This window comes from Hippopotamus amphibius, chromosome 10, assembly GCF_030028045.1.
Source record: "Hippopotamus amphibius kiboko isolate mHipAmp2 chromosome 10, mHipAmp2.hap2, whole genome shotgun sequence".
NCBI lineage: Eukaryota > Metazoa > Chordata > Mammalia > Artiodactyla > Hippopotamidae > Hippopotamus > Hippopotamus amphibius.
Window position 1 is genome coordinate 69,622,433 of NC_080195.1, and position 24,375 is coordinate 69,646,807.

Consider the following 24,375-nt stretch of genomic DNA (forward strand, 5'->3'; position numbering starts at 1 on the left):
GTGATGAACGAGCAGCACCAGAGACCTGAGATGTTTAAAAATGATTTCATTTTGACAGGGCCAAGTGGGTAGAGAGTAGAAGACATGAAAGGAGCTAGGACAAGAATTGCGAGCTCTCAAACGTACAGACCAAGGTCATCCTATTTGTGTGAGTGTTTCTGTGAGTTCAGATGGAAGATGGAACACCAGGGTGTTGTACCATGAAGAATAACTAAATAACAATAACCCACAAGAGTAAGGCCCAGGTTCACAGCAAAGGCACACTCCTGAAAAACAAACAAATCAAGGAGTGGGACACTTCATCCCCCAAATAGCCCATATTTCCTGATCCTGAGAGGCAGGAGAGGGGCCAGAGTCAGCCCTACAGCCACTGCCTGGCACCCTCCACCCCCAGCATGGTATGGCCCAGGGAGAGATTAGTTCTTAGGAATCAAAAGCTCTCATGGAATTTCTCATGCATACCATCACTCTAGCATCATGGACAAGCTGGAAAGTGAGGGGAAGAGGGCATGATTGTCAGGGAGCTGGGCCCAATACCCCAATGCCCAACCTCAGCCAGAGATGCAGATGTCACCTGTACTCCATCTGTCTAATATGGCCAGTAGGGAAATAAGCCCATGTCAGAGAAATTTAAGCTCTTCTAAATCCCAAATTAAAAGACATCTAAGGCCTTCACAGAGTTCCACTCTCTAAACTTTGCGCCCAGCTTCTAAAGGGGTTCTTCCACATTTGGAAATGACTGGAAAGCAAATATCTTCCTTCCTGAAAGCTAATAAAATGTTCACCCACTCATCATCCACCATTGGCCAAAGAAGAATTAGGAAGTCTCCTTGACGTGAATTCCACCCTGATACTGCAAAACTTGCCTCCAGGTCCCCACCTGGCAGTGCCACCATGATGACCTTAACTTTTTTACTCCCCTCATCCCTCCACCTGCTAGACCACGACAGGAAAAGTGAGAGATTTTTCTTAGTGCTGATATTTTCTGCTCCCACCCTTTTAGAGGCAGGAAATGATGAAGGCAGAGGCTGCTGTTATCCAAAAGGATGAAGCCAGGTTGGCAGCCTGTGTCTGCTTGCTTCTCCAAGGCATGCAGGGAAAAGACTAGAACCAGAGGCCCCACAACAGCTCACATCGAGCTGCACAGAGTTGGAGGTTCCTTTGTAGTGTGTGTGTCATGGGGGCGGAGTGGGGGGAGGAATACAGGTGGTTATGTAAAAATGCATTACAGGTAAAACTACAAAAGGCAGAGAACAAGAAAGACAAAAATAGGAACAGAGAACAAGGGCAATAAATGGAAAATAGTAACAAACACAGTGGATATTAATCCAACTATATCAATAATCACTTTAAATGCCAATGATCAAAATGCATCAAGTAAAACATAAGATTGTCAGAGTGGACCAGAAATTTTAAAAAGACCCAACTATATGTCGTCTACAAGAAACTCACTTTAAATATAAAGATACATACAGAGTAAAAGTAAAAGGACAGAGAAAGTGACATTATGCTAACACTAATCAAAAGAGACTAGGAGAGTATGATCCCCGTTTGGGGAACTAAGATTCCACAAGCCGCGCAGCACAGCCAAAAAGATAAAAAGAGAGAGAAGGAGTAGTTACATTAATTTCAGACAGAGCAGACTTCAGAGCAAGGAAAATAATCAGGAGTAAGGAGGAGTATTGCATAGTTATAAAGGGGTCAATTCTCCAAGAAGACACAGAAATGTTTAATGAATATGAGCCTAACAACAGAGCAGCAAAATAAATGAGGCAAAAACTGACAGCACTGCAAAAAAGAAATAGATGAATCCATTATTTTGGTTGGTGTTTTTAACACCCTCTACCAGAAATGGACAGATTCAGCAGACAGAAAATCAGTAAGGACATAGTGGAACCCGACAGCATCATTAACCAACTGATATAATTGACATCAATAAACTACTTCATCCAATAACAGCAGAATATACATTCTTCTCAAGCTCAAATGAAATAGTCACCAAGATAGATCACATTCTGGGCCATAAAACACACCTTAACAAATTTAAAAGAATAGAAATCATGTAATGTAGCCTTTTAGACTACAATGAAATTTACCTGGAAATCAGTAAGAGAAAGATAGCTGGAAAACCCCAAATACATGAAGATTAAAAAATACTCTGCTAAATAACACAAGGGATGAAGAAAAAATCTTATGAGAAAATTTTAATATTAAATTAAAATGAATTGAAAGTGAAAATACAACTGACGAAAATTTGTGGGATGCAGCAAAAGTAGTGCTTAGTAGGAAATTTAAAACATTGAATGCATATGTTTAAAAAGAAGAAAGATCTAAAATGAATCACCAAAGCTTCCACCTTAGGAAACTAGGGGGGAATAAAGCAAATTAAATCCAAAGTAAGCAGAAGAAAAGAAATAATAAGAATTAGGACAGAAATTAATAAAACTGAAAACAGAAAACCAATAAAGAAAATCAACAAAACCAAAAACTGATTCTTTGAAAAGATCAACAAAATCGATAAGCCTCTAGCCGGGCTACCTAAGGAAAAAAAAGAGAGAAAACACAAATTACTAATATCAGATATGAAAGAGGGGACATCATTGCAGATCCCATGAACATTAAAAGGATTAAAAAAGGAACACTATGAACAACTCTATACCCACAAATTCTAGGATAACATAGATGAAATGGACCAGTTCCTTGAAAGACACAATCTACCAAACTCACGTAAGAAGATTAGACAATCTGAATAGCTCTATATCTATTAAAGAAATTGAATAGAAAATTAGTCACCTTTCAAAACAGAAAGCACCAGGCCCACATGGTTTCACTGATGAATTCTATGAAATATTTAAGGAAGAAGTTATACCAGCTCTCTATAATCTCTTCCAGGAGCTAGAAGCAAAGGGAGTACTCCTAACTTATTTTGTGAGGCCAGTAGTATCCTAACACCAAAATGTGACAAAGACATTACAGGAAAACAAAATTACAGACTAGTATATCTTATAAACATAGATGCAAAACTCCTTAGCTGGTGATGTTGTGGAGCAACAGGAACTCCTGTTCATTGCTGATGGGAAAGCGACGTGGTACAGGTACTTTGGAAGACCATCTGGCAGCTTCTTTAAAAATGATCATACCCTTGGGACTTCCCTAGTGGTCCAGTGGTTAAGACTCCGTGCTCCCAATGCAGGGGGCACAGTTTCAATCCCTGGTCAGGGAACTAAGACCGCACATGCTGCATGGCTCCGCCAAAAAAAAAATCCACAAAAATTAATCATATTTTTACCACACGATCCGGCAATCATGCTCATTGGTATTTACCCAAAGGAGCTGAAAACCACACAAAAACCTGCACACAAATGTTTAGAATAGCTTTACTCATAATTGTCAAAACTTGGAAACAACCAAGCTGTCCTTCAGTCGATGAATGGATAATTAAGTGTGACACATCCATACAGTGGAATATTACTCAGTGATAAAAAGAGATGAGCTATCAGGCCACAAAAAGACATGGAAGAAACTTAAATCCGTATTACTAAGTGAAAGAAGCCAATCTGAAAAGGATACTAGCTATATGATTCCAATTAGGTGACATTCTAGAAAAGGCAAAGCCATGGAGACAGTAAAAAGATCGGTGGTTGCCAGGAGTTTAGAAGGTGGGAGGGTTGAACAGGCAGAGCACTGAGGATTTTTAGGGCAGTGAAAATGTTACATATGATACTATAATGGTAGATACATGCCATTACACATTTGCCAAAACCCACAGAATGTACGCCACCAAGAGTAAACGGTAGTGTAAATTAGGAACTCTGAGTAATAATAATGTGTCGATGTAGGTTTGTCAAAATGTACCTCTCTGCAGTGAGATGTAGACAGTGGGGAAGGCTGTGCATGTATAGAGGGAGGGGGTATATGGGAACTCACTGTACTTTCTGCCTAATTTTGCTGTGAACCTAAAATTCCTCTAAAAAATAAAATCTGTTATTAAGAAAGGCACTGCCGGTAGGTGCCCAATGTATAAGGTCACATAAACAATAGAGCAGACAGTATCACTTTCCAGAACCCAGCAGGGGCAGCAAAGAGGGGCCCCCACCAATTTGTCCCATGTCTGGCATCTGTTAGCATCCTAACACAGTCCTAAAAGAAAACCCCAAAATCATATTCTGTGCTCCCAAACTATTCTTGTTTTCATGAGCCAAAAATGGTGAAGCCTCAGTGAATCAACAGGAGGGAAGTGGAAGAGTCAGCTGACACTCCTGTGTACTGGGAATTGTGTCCAGTGCTCTGCAGGGGAGCTCTCCTGGTACCTCTACAAAAGCCAACTATCTCCAAGCCAGCTGAGTCATCCCCTGGCCCTGGCAGGAGAAAGAAGCCTCCCTGAAACACTTGCCAAATTCCACAGTCACTTTTTTTTTTAATTAATTAATTAATTTATTTATTTATTTATTTATTTATTTATTTATTGTTTGTGTTAGGTCTTTGTTGCTGCACACGGGCTTTCTCTAGTTGCTGCAAGCAGGGGCTACTCTTCATTGTGGTGCGGGGGCTCCTCGTTGTAGTGGCTTCTCTTGTGGTGGAGTACGGGCTCCAGGCATGTGGGCTTCAATAGTTGCGGCACACGGGTTCAATAGTTGTGGCTCACGGGCTTAGCTGCTCCGTGGCATGTGGAAACTTCCCAGAGCAGGGCTCAAACCCATGTCTCCTGCATTGGCACGTGAATTCTTAATCACTGCACCACCTAGGAAGTCCCACTTTTTTTTTTTTTTAAGCTCTTTATTGGAATATAATTGCTTTACACTGTTGTGCCAGTTTTTGAGGTACACCAAAGTGAATCAGCTGTATTTACACATACAACCCCATATCCCCTCCCTCCCTATACTGGCCCTCTAAGTCATCACCCATCATCGAGTTTATTTCCCTGTGTTATGCAGCAACTTCCCACTAGCTATCTGTTTTACATTTGGTAGTGTATATATGTCAATGCTACTCTCTCACTTCGTCCCAGCTTCCCCTTCACCCTTCCCTCACCCCGTGTCCTCAAGTCCGTTCTCTACCTCTGCATCTTTATTCTTGCCCTATCACTGGGTTGATCATGCAGGCCTTACAGGCATCTTCATAGCCCTAAAGGGCGACAGCCACAGCCGAGTTTTCTCATGTATACAGATTTCTTTTTCTCCTTTCACCATCATGTTGCTCACTCTGTTGTTTTCCTCTGAAATCCCTCTAGTTTGCCCCAGATTTAAGAGTTCTATTTGCCTTTCTCTGTGCCTGTAACAAGACAAGTGCAAAAACACAGTTACTCCTGGGGCCTCACCAAGAGGCAATGAGAACAGGCTCCAAAGTGCCCCCCACGATCGTGCCCCGAATGCATCCTCCTAGAAGGGCCTGTGTAAGGCAGTGTGCACAGCTGTGCCTGGGGGCACTGACCCCTCAGGACCAGGCCGGTGGCCACATTTCTACCACCAGACATGAAGGGAAGTAATAACAAGCCCTGTACCCCAACAGAGGCTGGAGACAAACTTATTTGAGGGAGCACCCCATCTTGCTTCTTGCCAGCTTATTTCAAAAGAATTGAAGGTCGCTTACAAAGATGAATAGAGTTGGCAAAAAATAAATACATAAAAAGATGAATGAGAAAAATGGGAAGTTGAGGGGCTTGGTTCTTCTGGATTGGGAGTGAGGGAGGTCGGCAACAATTTAACAGTCTCTAACTTCACCTTCCCCACTTCAGTCTGTCCCTTCTTTACTGGTCCTCCCTGATTCTAGCTCTCTTGTCAAGGTCACCAGAGATCCCCAAATTGCTACCTTCAGTAGCCAATTCTGTCCTTATCTTACTTGACCCACTAGCAGAAATTCACACAGCTATCAGTGTCTCCCTACTGGAAAATATTCTGCCCTTGTTTTTCACCTTCACTGGTCCCTCCTTCTTTTCTGCTTTCTCCTAATCTCACAGCTCCATAAAATTAGAACGTCCTAGGGCTCAGTTTTCAGAACTCTTTTCTTTTCTATTTATCCTCAGTACTGGGGGATCTCATTCTGCTTCACGGCATTAAATATTACATCATGTGTCCACCACGCCTAGATTTTTATCTTTCGCCCAGCTTTCCCCCCTGAACTCTAAACTCCTATGTCCAACTTCCCACTCAGCATCTTCGCTCAGATGTCTAACACACACCTCAAATCCAAAACCATCCCAAACAGATCTAACATCCCCAACCAGATCTGCTCTAGTTTTCCCCATTTAATGACAACTTTATTTTTCTGGTTACTCAGCCCCCAAAATGTAGAGTCATCCTTGATTCCTCTCTTTCTCTAACTTCTCATATCTAATCCATTAGAAAATCTTGTTGGCTCTATCTCCAAAATATTCCCAGGACCTGTCCACTCCTCACCCCCTCCCCTGTGACCCCTCTGGTACAGATCTGGGTTATTACAATGGTCCTACTGGACTCTGCTTCCACCTTCGCCCCTTCAGATTGTTCTCAACAAAGGATCCAACGTTATTCTATTGAAATGTAGGTTGGGCCCAAGTCTTCACAAGAGCCTTCGTAGCCCTACATGATTTAGTCCCTGTCACTCCTCCAGCCTCCTCTCCTCATCCTCTTCCCTTCCTCTCCTCCACCAGCCACACTGGCCTCCCTGCTTCTACTTGCACACCAGGCTTGCCTCCACCTTCCAGCCTTTGCACTTGCTGCTTCTCCTGCTTAAAATGCTTTTCCCCCTTTTCTCCTCTAAGCCTTTGCTCAAAAAATTTCTCAATGAGAGCTTCCTTGGTGGTGCAGTGGTTAAGAGTCCGCCTGCCAACGCAGGGGACACAGGTCCGATCCTTGGGCCAGGAAGACCCCACATGCCTCAGAGCAACTAAGCCCATATGCCACCACTACTGAGCCCACGTGCCACAACAACTGAAGCCCATGCACCTAGAGCCCATGCTCCACAACAAGAGAAGCCACCACAGTGAGAAGCGCGCACACTGCAGCAAAGAGTAGCCCCCTCTCGCCACAACTAGAGAAAGCCCATGCGCAGAAACGAAGACCCAACACAGACAAAATAAATAAATACATAAATACTAAAATAAATCTTAAAAAATACAGTGGCTTAAATAAGATTTAAAACAAAAACAAAAACCTTTCTCAGTGAGGCCTTCCCTGATCACCCTATTGAAAACTGCAAAGTGCCTCAACACCCCATCCCCTTTTCTTGCTTTACTTTCCCCATAATAATTCCCCATCTGAAATACTACAGACTTTACTGACTTATTTTGTTGATTGCATCACCCCTCACTAGAATAAAAGCTACATGAATGTAGGATTTTTTTCTGTTTTTCTTTACTGCATAATCTCTGGCTCTTAGAACAGTGCTTGGCATATAGTGATTCAGTACACAAGTGTTGGATAGATAAATGGATGGATGGATGGCAAGAGTAGATAGTAGGACCTATGCTTTAGCTGCCAGATCACTAAAGATCCCAGAAGTGGAAAATGTCACAAATCAAGTGAAGTAGAATTCAGCATTTAAGACACATTCCTTCACACACCTACTCTACCTATCTAACTACAATGCTAGATTCTAACACAACATGAAATGAAATGACCATAGACTCATTAGAATTAGGCTAGTTTTAGCTGTGTCTCAATCAGCTACAACCTACAATAAGCAGACTGTGGAAACACTATGATTACAGGAGTTGAGAACAGTAGGCCATGACTCTAATGCTAGGGAAGGAGGGCTAGAGGAAGAGGTGATAAAAGGTAACCAACTATAATTGAGTTTCTACCAGGAGACAGATACTGCGCTAGCCTCTTTGTTAACATTATTTCATTAAATCCTTACCACTCTGGGAAGCAGCTGTTATTAACCCCATTTTACAAACACGGAAACCAAAGTTCAAAAAGATGAAGTTATTTGCACCATGTCACACATACACAGTAGCGTCAAACTAGGTCAAAATGAATGAAAAGTTTCTGCTCTTTCACGCTAACAGTTAGTCTAGAAATGGTGAACGCACCTTTCACTGTTTCAGACCCTTCCTACTCATTCATCATCGTTGGTCTGAGTAGATCAAGCACCTTAGATTTGAGGCAGAAGGGTTAAGAAATAAGAAACGAAAACGAAGCCTTCATGTCTTGGTTAATGCTGAAAATGTGCCGACAGAATAAAAAATCAATAGGCTTGTAAGCGGACACCTTTCAGAAAGTTTTACACACAGACACACATCCACCTGCGCACCAAAGACAGCTGGTAGGAAAACACAGTATCAAAACTGACCACACTTAAAAAAAAAAACAAAACTGACGGCACTTTTACCTTTACCAGCATTCCCTGTGGCTCATGAGTATCGAAAACACGCTGCTCAGTAGCTGACAACCCTGGCAGGTGCTGCTTTAATGCTCAAGAAAGACAAGCCTCTTTCACTGGCATCAGCCTTGCAACAGCCCCAGAGACATCCCTTCCCCCCACTCACGTTTCTCCCTGGACACTGTAGACACTGCCAGTGGCCTCCACCTCCACCCCGCGTACAGACACCTGGCCCATAACCCTGCAATTAATGTCAACAGACATGTAAGACTGTCAACTCACTAAGCATACTCTCTGCTTAGCAGAAGACATTGTCCTTTGCAATCAGGGAGGCACTCCCCGGCCACTGTCGGCAGGTGTTTCTCCAGTGCCTGAGAACGCCACCAGCTTAGGTGGCTAGTGTGTAAGCACGGTAAAAGTTGAAGGCTTCCTTGGGGATTAGGCCCACCCATGACTCTGCTTCTCTGTCTCCTGGGGCAACCTACCAAGCCAATCCACTCACACCCATTCCCATCCAAAGGGAGTAGATAAATACTGCAGTGTGCACCGCTTACCTGTGCATGGACGCATCTATGAAGATTAAAAAGTCTCAGGAATGAATAGTCACAATCATTGCTGCTGGTTTCAGCATTTGGGCCCACCAGCCAATAAGACTATTTCTTAGTTCTTGCATAAAAAATAAGACATACTGGACTGTATGTAAAATGTACCCATGAAATTGATGTCGTGCTATCTAAGTACATGAAACAAAGTAAACCAAAGAGATGTAGAAAATGCTTCTCTTCCAAGGACACAGAAGTAACACATGTTGCCAAGACCTGAATCATTCTTTTAACTAGAGATTCTAAATCAGTATGGAAATGGGTCTAGAAGGGGAAAAGAGACCTCTGAGAGCCTCCTCTTCAAGGAGGTTAAATATGCCGTTAATTAAGGTCAAAAAATGGGCAGCAGTTTCATGAGGTGCTCATCTGTACCCATAAACTGGGAGGAAGGTGATGAAACAGGTCTTTGATTTTATTTTCTCGCTCTTGTTACACGGGCAGAACCAACCACACGATTTGTACGGCCAAGAGCAAAATGAAAACGTGGGGTCCCTTGTTTACACATTGTTGGGACCTTCACAACAGTGAGTAGAGCATTAAACCAAGAATGAGGCCCCCCCCCCCCACTAAAACTGGGCCCTGTGCAGTCGTACAAGTTGCACAACCATGAAGCTGGCCCTGAAGATAAAGTATTTTTCCTCTGGTTTTTGAGAGACCTGGAGGGAAACTACAGTGGAATTAGATATGCTTGGGCATCATTCTTCCTGGGCAGAGTGCCCTGGAAAGCTCTATGACCATGTGAAGGGACACTTCATGCTACTATCACTTGGAGAGAAGAGTAATTCCTGCCATCTGATAAAATCTTGAACTGGACTGCCACAAACATATCTGTTCCCCTGGGAAATTCAAAAGCTTTCTGCCCCTGAGACTAAATAAACATTTCTCCAAAGAAGACATACAGATGGCCAAAAGGCACATGAAAAGATGTTCAATATCACTAACTATTAGAGAGATGCAAATCAAAATTGCAGTGAAGTACCACCTCATACTGGTCAAATGGCCATCATTAAAAAGTCTACAAATAACAAATGCTGGAGAGGATGTGGAGAAAGGGGGACCCTCCTACACTGTTGATGGGAATGTAAATTGGTGCAGCCACTATGGAGAATGGTATGGAGGTTCCTTAAAAAACTAAAAACAGAGTTACCACGTGATCCTGCAATCCCACTTCTGGGCATACATCTGGAGAAACCTATAATTCGAAAAGATACATGCACCCCAATGTTCATAGCAGCACTATTTACAATAGCCAGGATATGGAAGCAACCTAAATGCCCATCAACAGATGAATGGATAAAGAAGATGTGGCACATATATACAATGGAATATTACTCAGCCATAAAAGGAATGAAATGGAGCTATATGTAATGAGGTGGATAGACCTAGAGACTGTCATACAGAGCAAAGTAAGCCAGAAAGAGAAAAACAAATACTGTATGCTAACTCATATATATGGAATCTAAAAAAATGGTACTGATGAACTCAGTGACAGGGCAAGAATAAGGATGCAGGTGCAGAGAATGGACTGGAGGACACGGGGTTGGGGGTGGGGGGCAAAGGGGAAGCTAGGATGAAGTGAGAGAACGGCATAGACATATATATACTACCAACTGTAAAATAGATAGCTAGTGGGAAGTTGCTGTATAACAAAGGGAAATCAACTTGATGATGGGTGATGCCTTAGAGGGCCAGGATAGGGAAGGTGGGAGGGAGTCGCGGGAGGGACGGGATATGGGGATATATGTATAAATACAGCTGCTTCACTTTGGTGTACCTCAAAAACTGGTACAAGAGTGTAAAGCAATTATATTCCAATAAAGAGCTTAAAAAAAACAGACAAACTGATTTGAGACTTCCCTGGCAGTCCAGTGGTTGGGACTTTACCTTCCAATTCCGGGGGTGCAGTTTCCATCCCTGGTGGGGGAGCTAAAATCCCACATGCCTCGTGGCCAAGAAAACCAAAACATAAAACAGAAAGCAATATTGTAAAAAATTCAATAAGGACTTTAAAAACGGTCTACATCAAAAAAAATCTTACAAAATAAAATGACAAACTGACTTCCAATTTTTTCAAAGATGAACCTTTTGGTCCCAATCCTTCAAAGAAAGTAACATTTCCATCAAATGATAATAATGATATCTTGTTGTCATCTTCAAGTAAGAGCTTTCCTACAAATTGATCTGAGCTACAATATTTTAAGAAACATACAGTTTTCCAGCAACCAAGAGATTTATAAGTTGTATGAAGAAAAGCCATGTATCTGCACTGGCAGAATGGGAGAGAATGGCAAGGTGCTTAGCACCAGCCAAACTGAAGAAAACTTGTTTTCAAGCAGCAAAGCCTTTAAGAAGAGATGTGCAGAAGACAAGACATCAGATTGAACTTCAGGGCAGTGGTGAATCAGAGAAACACACCTTGTGACCCAATTAAAAATTATCTAATCCTCAGAGGAGAATAGACAGCCCAGGGCTCAAAGCTTGGAGCTCAGTTATGGTCTGCAGAGCATTAAGCTCATGCGTGACCCCAGAGTAACCTCTGTGACCCATCCTCAAACTGCTGGTAGCGAAGTCAAGGTCTGACTCTTCAGCCTTAGTCACAGTGCTAACATAACACTGGTGACTTCAATCCCTGTACACACCTCTTCAGTTTCAAAGGCTTCTCGTTCTAGACCCTGGCTTAACCCATCCCTTAGACCTGTCAGCAGATCTTGGCCTCCCTGGTTTGGCCCTTACTGCTCTCTAAGGCATTTGATTCTAAGTCACCCATTGGCCTCAGAGAATTAGCCCCACCTCACCCTCCATTCATCGTCCCCTACACCCAACTCCAACCCTTCGAATGGGTACATGATGCAATTGGCTGAGTTTACCTTACTATAATCCAATGGGGAAGCTGGAGTTATCAAACACAGGAAAAGTATTTTAGAAAACAATAATAGACATCAGAGAGGAATTGCCATCTCAGAAGCCAAGGTAAATATCAACACAGACCATGGTTTGGCAGACTCCAACTTGTTTTGTACAAAATGTTACACTGAAGGCCTCAACTGTTTGACTTTCTAATGGTATAAAAATGTGTATGGAAACACACCTCTAGGACAGTCAAGGACAGTATATTTCCACTGTAAACACAATTGCTTTACTATTTTGGGGTGCCAGACATTGTGAATTTTGGCCTTTTGGGTGCTGGATGTTTTTTAATATTTATAAATATTCTTGAGCTCTGTTCTGGGATGAGTAAGTGACCTGGAAGCAGTTTGATCCTTTCTGGTATTGCTTGTATATGATTCGGTAAGCATGTGTGGAGCAGTGCTCCGCGTAGGGCTAATTATTCCCCATTACTGAGGCCAGAGCTTCCTGACCGTTCTGCCCAATATGTCCTGAATTACGAGTTCTGCAGCCTGGCTAGAGGGAGCAGCAACATCCCTGGACTGCTGTGACTGCAGGGCACTGCTCTCCTCCCCCGCCCCACCCCGCCCCAATCTTTGCCCCCCTCCCCGCTTCCCTCCAGCCTCCCCTTCCTTCCAGCCTCTCTTAGTTGCCTCACTTGCTCTGATGAATACTTGGGGGGCCTTTCTGCAGATCTCCAGTGCCCTCTCTGTGGGAAGACATTCAGAAGTCTTTCTGAAACCTTGTAAATGTTACTAAAAGTAATTAAAGTATATGGGCCGAGTGACTGGATGCAGAATGTCCTGCTTGAGCAGTGGAGTAGCTAAGGGTGCTGGGCGTGGAGACCATGGGGGCATAGGCTACCGTGGAAACAGAATATGGACCCTCTCTGGGGGCGCAGCCCCTTTCTCTCTTGCACACCTCATATCATCCTGTTTGGCCCTGGAGGATGGCTGGTTAGCCAAAGACGGGTAAGATTCCTCAAAGGAGGAACAACCTAAGACAGGCACAGTCACAGAGGGGCCAACAGGGGTGGGGCACAGACCCCTAATGCTTCTGAGAGAGGTCTCCTGCCCCCAGGGCTGCTTTGCTCTCCACGCCCAGCTCAAATCCGCACCCTGCTCAGATCCACACCTGCTCAAATCGAACCCAGGAGGCAAACAAAGATCATTGCCCCAGTCATGTGAGGCCTTTGTTTGTTTATTTCAAAGATAACCTTGTTTGTGGGACTAAACTGGGAGTGTTAGACCCCTAGGCTATGCCAAGAACTCAATAAAAGCAACGTAGGATCAATCAGTGAGGCTCTTGATCCTAGAGGTCTTGAGTCCCCCGGTCCCATCTTTCTCTTAAATCTGTGTCTGTGTTTTCTTTAAGCTTGCGGCACCCATCACTCACCTCGAGTCACGGAGCTGGTCTCGGCACCTCTCTGTGCAGTTCTCTTGGTTCTAGAACTCTATCCTGTGAACTCTAGCCACCTTGGTTTCCCTGGGGTCTTAGCACCACCTCCTCACCTCAGGGAGTATGAGTTCCACCTGGGGCTCAGCCTGGACCCTCGCTCGGGCAGCCAGCTGGAGCAGTCCGAACACTCACCTCTTACGGCTGTGATTTCCTGGAAATCATTGCCTTCCCATTGCCTGATGGCCAGCATTTCAAAAACCATACATTGCTTCACATATTTTATCTGATATTATTTCAGGTTATTTCAGGCAAACGAATAAATTTGTCCCTGTTATTTTTATCTCGGGCAAAAACAGAACTTCTTTAAAATTCAGCCAACTTAGCACTCAATACCAATATCACACAGAAAAGATACTATCAATACTTTAATCCATATTTCTCAAAATAAGGTCCTTGAGCCACCTACTTGAGACTCTCCCAGGATGCTTGATAAAATGAACATTCCTACTTCACATCCCCAGATCTACTCAAAATAAATTTCTTGCCACTAAAATTTGATCATTGTTTTCATTTGTTAATGAATTTTGACAATTCATTAACAAAAGACAATAAAAATCCTCTTCTGAAAGTTGGGAACTCATTAGAATAGGCAATGGGTTAAAACAGCAAGGAGAATATTGGGAGCTCAGCCTGAAATGATGTTGACACCAGGTATGACCTTCCAATACCTCTTCCAGCTGTGAAAGCATGCTTTGTGTACACCGTGAGTGTCTCCATGGCTACCTGAGCAATTTTGGAGCCGCTTCCTTCTCATTCATCGCAACAGTTGTGCTCCATTTGGAGACTGGGAAACAATGGTGAGATGGGGAGAGAATCTTGACAGCCTCCACACAGAGGACCTCTGGATGGCAAGTGTCCAGGGCCAAAGCCAAACCAACCAGGAAGCTGTTTTGCCAGGATGTGTGTTTCCCCTCAGCTCATTGAATAATTAACTCATGCTCCCCACCAACGAATTTTTATCAACAGTAACAACAATCACACTATCAGTCTTTTATTCTCCAATCTCAAGAGCAATTGGAAAGACCCCTGTACCATCCTGACTCACATCAGTCGCATTTTCCGGGAAGGAAACAAACAGCCTAATGGGCTTGTATAAGATGTGAGCAGAATATGGACATCGTGAGGCTGAGTCTGTTAGAGGAGCAGTAGGTTACTTTACTTGAACCGAGTTGCTCACAAATCTTCTCTGGAACTTGGTTTTGGCCATCTCACTCACTTTGAAACTAGTGGCAAAGTTCTTGCTGCTGGAAAAAGTGAGGGAAGCACCAGTCCAAGCTTCAGCTAGTAGATGAAAGAACAAAACAAAGCGTATCTCACATCTCAAATCATTATGTGTCCTCTACCCGAACTTACTTTTTTTTATCCTAAGTCTGACTACACTTCATTAGCATTGGGGAAAGTGTGGGCAAGGTGGAGATGGAGATGGGTGGGTGTAGGCAGAGCCAGGTTACCTTTGAGGCCATGGTGAATATCTAGACTTTATTTTAAATACAATGGGAAGCCATTGGAGAGTTTAAGCAGGGGAATAATGGGACCTTACGTGTATTTTTTTTTCTTATGTGTATTTTTAAAGAATCATCCTGGTTGCTTTGTGGCACATGGCTTATTATAGGGGGCAACAGTGAAAGCAAGGACAACCCTAGGACAATGCTAGTGAAGCCACAGTCTGTGGACCAGTGCTAGTCAGCAAACTGTTTACCATCTGCAACAAGATAAGCACGGAAATTGACAGTAAAGGTTTAGAAACTTTAAAACATTTTATAGTAATATGACGCTGCTGCAGCATCCAATTAGGAATTTTTATATTTTTACAAAAATACCAAGCTTCACTGGAGCAAGGGAAAAAATAAAACCAAAACCAAACTGACCCTTTGCCACAGATAGTTGAAGACACTGTGGCAGTAATTCAGGCCAGGGGTGATGGATGCTGGAACTAGGGCATATCAGGCACAGGTGACACAAAGTGTTTCACCCTCCCAGGATTACAAAGGATGATAAGAGGAATCTGGCAGATCAGGACAAGGAATTGGTGCACACAGCAAGACCTCTACCTCTGCTGCCCAGCACTAGACTTAACTACTTACCAACACTCTGAAAAGTTGCAGCCAACAGCAGTTGCTTTGCTCCTGAGGGTGATATCACACATGGCACAAATATTAAGCATTCAGACACTGATATGAGGTTATCCTATGCTTAAGTCCTGATTTCACCACTGTGTGATCATGGAAGAGTTACTTAACCTCTCTGGGCCTCAGTTACTTCATCTATAAAATGGGAATAATAAGAGCCCCTAACTCATAAGATGGCCATGAAGATAAAATCAGAAGAACCCCTAGAAGAGGCTGACACCTAATAAATGATCACTTACTTGCCATTAGTTGTTTGTGTATCTTTCTGTGAAGAAAGAGCTTTAAAGTATGATGATGGTTACATAACCTCTCTCCTCCATAGAGCACGTTAAAGGTCACAAAGCCGCATCACATGCAGTATTTCATGACTCCTCTCTTAGGAGTGGGGAAAGACAGGCCTGATTTTCTGGTGAGGAAAATGAGGCTTAGTGTCCCTGTGGAGGTTTCCAACTTGCCTCAGGAGTATGAGGAATTAATTCATCCCTCTTCTCCCTGGAGTGGAACAACCTGTCTGAAAAGTCACACAAGCAGCAAGAAAAAAACAAGATCACCCTGCTCTTCCACAGTCTGTCTTCATGCACTTAGTGCACACAAACCAAGCGCAGAGCAGGAGGAGGAAAAGCAACACCAGAGACGGAGAAGCTGGGGTGTCAGTTCTCCTTCCTGCCAGCTGAAAAGAACGGTGCATCTAGGTCTCTGACCCCAACTCCCCCCATCCTTCCTCAGCACAACCTTCTTTCTTCCCCTTATTACTCTCTCTTCTTGGGCCTTTATCCCCAAGGTTCAGCGATGACACGATTTTGGTGTCAGCCTTGTTCATGATTTTTTCTTCTTCACTAACATTTTTAATGTTATTAAATTTTCATTATGTATTAAACATTCAGTGTCCCTAAAACTGTCCTAAATGTGCTCCTTGCTACCATACCTCTCTCTGTTTTGGCTTTTCCTCTCTTCCTTTAATAGTTTTTGACAATCTGAATTATTCCTGGCTTACAGAGAGAGGAAGCAAGAATCACATAATTGGAGAAAAACTCTCTGAGCTAAAGAAAGACTTGGGTCTTCAAATGGAAAGGACACATCAAGAGAAAACAGGATGTTAAAAAAAAAATTTTTTTTAAGATCCACACCTAGACATATCAAAGTGAAATTCAGAACTTTATACTTTTTTAAATTTAAAGTGTGAGGGTAGTAATTTAACACAGGGCTGCTTGGATATGAGAGATATCATTTGAATTTTATGAGTCATTATTAATCCCAATATTTTGATATTTTAATCTATTGTTTTATCTTTAGAGGAATATTTTAGAAACTAATATATCTTTTTTTGAAGAAATTCTTACCCAAAATTCAAAAATTCCTTATATTTCACTTTGGTTTCTTTTTCTTCTATTAAATTTATGACAAAAGACATAAAATACTTTTTACTGAAAATGTATTTGGTGGTAGACTCTGGGCCAGAAATAAACACAGTTTCTCTACACAAGAAACTGGGTCTATTTGGCCACCTAGTTGTTGACTCAAGTCAGAAAATAGACGAACTGGCTTTTCAGGTCATTAGGACTGAATTGAAATGCCTCCTAAACATCTAAGTTCCTATCAGGAAATAACAGCCCTGAGGGAACTCTGGCTCTGAAAAAAGTGAAGTTAATTGGAGCTCTACATAATTTGGTGAGAAAGAGTTCACCTTTCAGCTTAAAGAAGTGAGTTTTCATGGGAATGAGGCCACAAGGAACAGTGCAAACAGTCTGATTTGACAAGCTTAGCCCAATGCCACTCTCATTTTAAATGGCTTGGGCTTCTACAGAAAAAGAACATTCTTCCATTTGAGCTTCACCTACTGTTCTCCATGACAAAATATGCCACAAAAATCTATACATCTCAACTGAAAAGTTGAGATGTGTATATTATACATGTATATGTGTGTGTACATGTGGACTTAAAAACAAACAAAACAAAACAAAACAAAGGCAGAACAACATGGTCCACCATAATATAACATGGTCTCATTTATATTTTAAAATTATATTTATGTTTAGATCTATACCTGTGAGTGGATTCTTGGAGAAGGTCTAGAAGGATACAGGCCAAACTATTAATAAAGGTACCTCAGGGACAGTCGTGGGATGGGAAGAAAACGGGAAAACATTACTTTTTACTCTATACACTGTTTCAGCTTTTTCAACTCACATAGTTTACATTTTTAATTCTAAAAGCCAAAAATAAAAAAAAATTAGGGGGGTTAGGAAAAAAGAAGAAAGAAAGAAAGAAAGAAAGAAAGAAAGAAAAAGAAAGAAGGAAAGAGAGGAAGGATGGCTATCAGCAACTAATGCCCTTTAACCATAGAATAATCTTTCTACCTTGGAAACATTAAAAGTTATAAGGAATAGAAATTTTGAGTAATTCTATGAGAAAAAAATTAGCACTTTAGTCATAATTTTAAAAATAAGTCAAGAATGAATCAATATTTTAATAGTATGTCTGTATGTATGCTAATGATGTTTATATAGAGAAGAACATTATAATGATTAATAGGTGAATTGCTTAGATATCCACATGCAAAAGAATAAAGTCAGACCCTTACCTCCACCATATACAAAAATTAACTCAAAATGTATCAAAGACCCAAACATCAGAACTAAAACTATAAAGCTCTTAGAAGAAAACACAGAAGAAAATCTTCATATTTGATTTGGCAATGATTTCTTGGATGTGACACTAAAACCACAGGCAACAAAAGAAAAAATATATTAACTGGACTACATCAGAGACAATATCAACAAAGTGAAAAGGCATCCCAGAGAATGGGAGAAAATATCTGCAAATCATATACCCAATAAATAGATAACATCAAGAATATATAAAGAATACCTGCAACTCAATAACAAAACAAAACCTGGCTTAAAAAATGAGCAAAGAACTTAAATAGACATTCCTCCAAAGAAGATATACAGTCAATAAGCACATGAAAGGGTGCTTAACATTACTAATCATTAGAGAAACACAGATCAAAACCACAGTTAAGATATCACTTCACACCCATGAGGATGGCTGTCATAAAATAAAAACAAAAACAAAAACAAAGCAGAACAGTGTTACCAAGGATGTGGAGAAATCAGACAGAGTCCTTGCACATTGCTGATAAGAACATAAAATGGTGCAGCTGCTGTGGAAAACAGTAAGGCAGTTCCTCAAAAAACAAAAAAATTGCATTTCTTTATGATCCTGTAATTCCACTTCTGGGTTTATACCCAAAAGAATTGAAAGCAGGAACCCCAGCAGACATTTCTACACCAATGTTCATAGCAGCATTATTCACAACAGCCAAAAGATGTTGTATTAGTCAGGGTCCTCCAGAGAAAAATAACCAATAGGATATAGACGTGTGGGTAAATATATACATATGTATATACAGAGAGAGAGAGAGAGAGAGAGATTGATTTTAGGAATTGGCGCACATGACTGTGGAGGCTAGTAAGTCCAAAATCTTCAGGATAAGCCAACAAACTGCAAATCCAGGGAAAAGTTGATGCTGCAGTTCAAGTCTTAAGGCAGTCTGCTGGCAGAATTCCCTCTTCAAGGGAGATCAGTCTTGTTCTATGGAGACCTTCAAATGATTGGATAAGACCCACCTACGTTATGGAAGGTAATCTGCTTTACTCAAAGTCTACTAATCTAAATGTTAATTTCACCTAAAAATATCATTACAAAAATATCTAGAATAATGTTTGACCAAATATCTGGATACTGCAGCCTAGACGAATTGACACAAATAGCTAACTTCACAGATGGAAATAACCCAAATGTCCATCAACATTTTGTTTTGGATAAACAAAATGTGGTCTACACATACAATGGAAAATTATTCAGCCTTAAAAACCAATAAAATTATGACACTTACTACAATATGGGTGAACCTTGAAGACATTATGCTAAGTGAAATAAGCCAGTAGTAAAAGGGCAAATACTGTGTAATTCCACTTATAAGAGATATATGGAACAGTCAAATTCATAGAGACAGAATGTAGAATGGTTGTTGCCAGAGGCTGGGGCGGGGTGGGGGGGGGAGAGGAAAGTAACAGAGTTATTGTTCGATGAGTACAGAGTTTCAGTCTGATGAAATGTTCTGGAGATGCACAGTGGTGATGGTTGCACTAATGTGAATGTAGTTGATGTCACTGAACTATACACTTAGAAATGGTTATAATGCCAAATTTTATGTTATGTTTATTTTACCACAGTAAAAAAATGAATATTGATTTTCTCATTTAATGCCTTTGATATTCCCATTTTATAAATAATAAAGCTTCCTAGAGAAAGTAACTTGCTCAAGGTACACTCATAAGAATCAGATTTAGGGTTGAAACCCTCAGTTTGACTCCAAAATCTGTGTGCTCAGTCAGTGTGCTATACTGAAAAGAGTGACTACATTAAGGTAATGAGATAAAAAGCAAATTAAACTGTTTTTCAAGTAATATTTTAAAGTTGATTAAACATTAAAATTTTAAGAATGAATTCCCCAAAAAATATTGAATCCAGACTAGGTATGACTAATAATAGAACACCTAAAATAGTACTACATTAAGTGAAATAGAACTTCTCACCATGAGAAGTTCTTATCCCAAAACCACAGCAACTCCAGAAATAAGACAAAAAACCAGGATGCCCAAGAAATAGGAATAGAAAGTATACCTGGCATCTGCCCCATTCTTCCACAAGCCTTGGAACATTTCATAGTTTCTCTGTTTTTAAAAAATAAAACTACTGTGGTCTCATTTATATTTTTAAATTTTATTTATGTTTAGATCTACACCTGTGAGTAGACTCTTGGAGAAGGACTGGAAGGATACAGACCAAACTATTAACAAAGGTTACCTCTGGAAATAGCAGTAAAATGGAAAGACACCAGGTAAATAAAGGGGAAACCATTACTTTTGACACTTATACAGTTTTTCAAAGGATACAGTCATTCAACTGACATTACTAAATGTCTACCATAAGTCCAGGGACTACAGCGGTTCTGTTCAATCAAGATGAAAAGACAGAATGATTATCTGTAATGAGCTCCATCTAATAAACAAGTAAAACGTCTCCTGTCTGCATGTGCAACACATCCTGTAGACAAGACTCATGTTGGTATTCTGGTCCCTCCAGGGAATTTTTACCAACTCCGCTCCTCCATATGGCCCCTCCCCCTCCAGTGATCCTCCTTCCATGGACTTCTTGACTACCACCAACACAAACAAGAAAAGCAGCCCTGCTGTACTACACCCAAGGCAGCACAGACTAGTGGTTAAGGCTTGGGCTCTAAAGTTACACTGTCTGGGTCTGCATTTGCCCTTCGTACAGTGTGACCTTAGGCAAGTTTCTTAGTCTGCCTGTGCCTCTGTCTCCTCAGCTAACAGGTACGTACCCTCACAGGATTACTGAGGGACTTACATGAGATGACAGGTAAAGCACTCAGAATAATGTCTGTCATATATTAAGTGTTCAGAAAATGTTAGGATGGATCCAATAGCCATCTAGAGGCAACAGATTGTCCCAGGGAAAAGAATAAAAGATGATCCAACAGAAGAGGGATCTTAGAGATCATTTCACAGATGCTGGCACAGAGTGGGCCGTGATGGCTCAATGTCTGCCCAAGGTCACACAAGTGGTCCACGGCAGCATCAGGACCAGACTCAGGTTCTCTCTGACACAGCACAGTGCCCTCGAGGAAGAGAAAACAGAGCTCTCCAAACTGACTTGCCACTTAGGTGCGTATTACTGGTCTCATCTGCTGTAATAATTGTACATCCTAAAGTTATAAGTATTAGCACGTGAATGCTCGATTCTCTCAGCAGAATGAAAAAGGGCTCTTCGGCACACACTGTGTGTGTGTAGGGTTTGGGGAGGGATGCAACCGTCGCATCCATGTCAAAGACTTTAGGGCATGGCCTGTTTCTGAAATGTAGCCTGGGTAACAGTCCAGGATGCCAGACCACGTCAGCAGAGTCACCACAGAATGAGTCCAAAAAATGGGGCCCAGACTCACTGGTCAGTCCTGCAAGCCCCTGAAGCAGGGTCGCTGAAGCAGCGGAACAGATCAGGAGGGTATGCTGGGCAAGGGGGAGAAACCGAGAGATGGGTCCTTCCAGAAACACCTCCAACTAAGTAACTGCTGCCGGTTCAGGTTGCGACCCCCTACAGATCTTACCTCTCAAACCTCTCCTTCCCCACAGGTTCTCCACGCCTCCCTCTCCTACTTCTCCCAGTTTTGCAACCTTTCCACCTACTAACCTCTCACAGATTATCTTGCATCACAACCCGACATCCCCGAGGCCAGATTCGCACTTCCCAACCTCAGGGCTTTTTTGCCCATGCCTTCCCTTCCTCCTAGCGTGCCTGCCACCTTGTGTTTTAGGGTCCCTTCCCCCTCAACCAAAGCTGTACGGCAAAATCCTTTCCCAGAAACGCCAACCCTTGCATGAAACCATCCTACAATAAGAAGTCCTCTTTCCAGAACCTTCTAGGTCTTTCTAAGGCACTTGATAAATTCTACCTCGCTCCCCTCTCCAGACTCTCTTTCCCTTACAGCCGTATACAAGGCCCCATTAACAAGGAGTCTGCACTCAGTAAACACTAGCTGCTAGTGCAGAGGTCCAAATGGTGGCTGAGAAAACAAGTGCAGCAGGGGAAGCTGAGAAGGATGGCCATGAAACTAGTGAGCACAACAGCAAGGACGACTCTGTGCCAGAACCAAGTGTTTAACACATGTTAACTCACCTAGTTCTCAAGACAATCCCAGGAGAGAGGTGCTATTATCACCACATACAGAAGAGGGAAGCGAGGGAAGATGGGCTGAGTAACTTGGTCAAGGTCAAACAGTAGGGTTTAGAATTGAACCAGGCCAGCAGGCTCTTTATATCGATTTCTCCGCAACACGGTTCCTTCTACCCTACCTCTCTGAAAACCACTTCAACTCCTTCACGTCCAGTGTGCACTGCCTTTCTGAATCGAAAACACGCTCTGCAGCTTGCAATTACGGCACCTACTGCTTTCTCAGTTAGAATTGAAAGATCAATTCTGGCCACAACTGCCACAACAGTACATAACACATGATCAAGTCTCAAATCTAAAACATTGCTTAAGCGGAGACAATTATAGATGTTTGGGATGTAATGGGCCCCAAGACATTCACCTAGCTCAATACTGCCATCATTTCCATTTTAAAATCCTGAAATATATACCAGAATTACGTGCAAGAGCAAACATGTAACAGCACTCTGAATATCATTTTGATAAAATTCTGGGAGTAATATATAATTATAAGGTTATTGATGCACACTGTGGCCAGTAACATGTTTAGTGTGTTTTAACAATCATCAAGGAATTGGAGCCTACCACTATGGATAGGAGAATATAGAAAAGACATTGAGGTACATTCACATGTAAGTGAAACAGCAATTACCTATATAATTCAGGATGTAAATAATTTAATATTATATATTCCATTAAAGGAAGTAACAGTTTTGTTAATTCTGAATAAGCCAGATAACTTTTCAATCTTCTATCAAAACAGTCAGGGAGTGGGGGACGGTTAAAAATTCCGCTTTTACAAATGTATACTCTGTTCTCACAGAAAGAAAATAGAAAAATAAATGTATTAATAGATTCACGTTTGAAGTCAGGAGAGGCTTTTCACAGGATAACAGTTAAATTTCTGTTCCCAGAAAATTTTTAAATAGCATACAGATGACCCCAAAATTAAACTAAATTAAAATGTTAGCAAAGCAGAAGAAAAGGAAACGAGGGTCTGTGCAGTTTGTGGCAGCAAGCAATATTTTTCTCTCCCTGATGAAGAGAAGGCTAGTGAGAACAGCAAAAAAAAAAAACAAAAAACGAAAAAACGCAGGGTAGAGATCACAGTGGGAGAAACAGGATATCCAGCACGTACCCCAAACTTACCCAACTCGGTCTTACTCAACACTATTTTTCCCACTTTGCCAGTTTTAAATCAGACAGCGGCTGGGCTTTTGTTGTTGCTGTTTCTGTCCGTTTGATCCCAGAGCCCCATGAAAGTTAAACTGTGTTGGATGGGATCTGGCCCCGTCTCGCATTAGGGGGAAAAACGTTTTAAACTTGGATTCCTGGTTGCTTCTTTGGGAAAGTGAATAAGAAGTGGCTGAAAGAAGACGTGGGGGACGTGCTCAGCTGACGTGGGGCCAGCGAAGGGGCCGCACCGTTGCTCAGAGCAGCTGTCCAGATGTGCCTCATCTGGTTCCCCCGTGGGGCAAGAGCCTCGGCGGCCGAGGCTACGAGAAACTGCAGCTCATTGGTTTTCGGGGTTCCTCGCTTGCCGCCTATTGGCCGGCCGGCCCGCCACTCCCGCGGGCCTCGGGCCCGCCCCCGCCCGCCGGGCCCTCTCTCTCCATCCTCGAGAGGAATCTGGAAGTGCCGCGCGGGCGCTGATGTGGCACTCGGCGGCCGCTGCGCGCCCGGGAGGGGCGCGGGCGGAGAGAGGTCCTCCGCATCCAGGGCTTGCCCCTGCCCTGGCCTCTGTTATACTCATCCTTTCCAGCAGTTAGGCTGGTTTGTTTAAACAGGATGATTTCAATCTGTTCTTGGGATGAAATTAAGGCGCGCCCCGTGCTGGCTTAAAACCCCGGCATTTCAGAGTGGAAGGGACTGGGGCTCCGGGATGCCCACTCCCCCAAAGGGCCTTCAGGCCATGTCTCAGAACTTCACTATCCCCTCTCTATCCGGGGAGCGAATAATGAAATTCAAGAGCCTGTTTAATGGGGACAGTATTCTTTTGTTGGAGGAAAAAACTTAATGAAACTTTCACTGAAGTCCTCATTAACTAGAAACGTGGTTCTTTCTGCAGAGAAGCCCGGGTTGATTACAGGAGTGACTTGTAAGACTTGGTTTGTTTGGCGTTTTTGTTGGGTGGTGGTAGTTGTAGGAAAACGAGAAATGTTGCTTTGTTCTGTGAGACTTTAGATAGGACAGCACCAAACGAT

General features: G+C 42.3%; 1 protein-coding gene across 2 annotated transcripts in view; it reads right to left on the reverse strand.

Annotated features, from left to right (window-relative positions):
* The window catches only part of TMEM45A (transmembrane protein 45A), an 87,873-nt gene extending 64,246 nt beyond the window's left edge, over positions 1–23,627 (reverse strand). Inside the window, exon 1 of one of the 2 annotated variants that reach the window (XM_057697306.1) lies at positions 23,321–23,627. The gene's annotated coding sequence lies outside the window, so the exon portion shown is untranslated. Of the gene's footprint in view, positions 1–23,309 lie in introns of both variants that reach the window. The other variant, XM_057697302.1, reaches the window with a different exon arrangement.
* Positions 23,628–24,375: the final 748 nt, after the last annotated feature.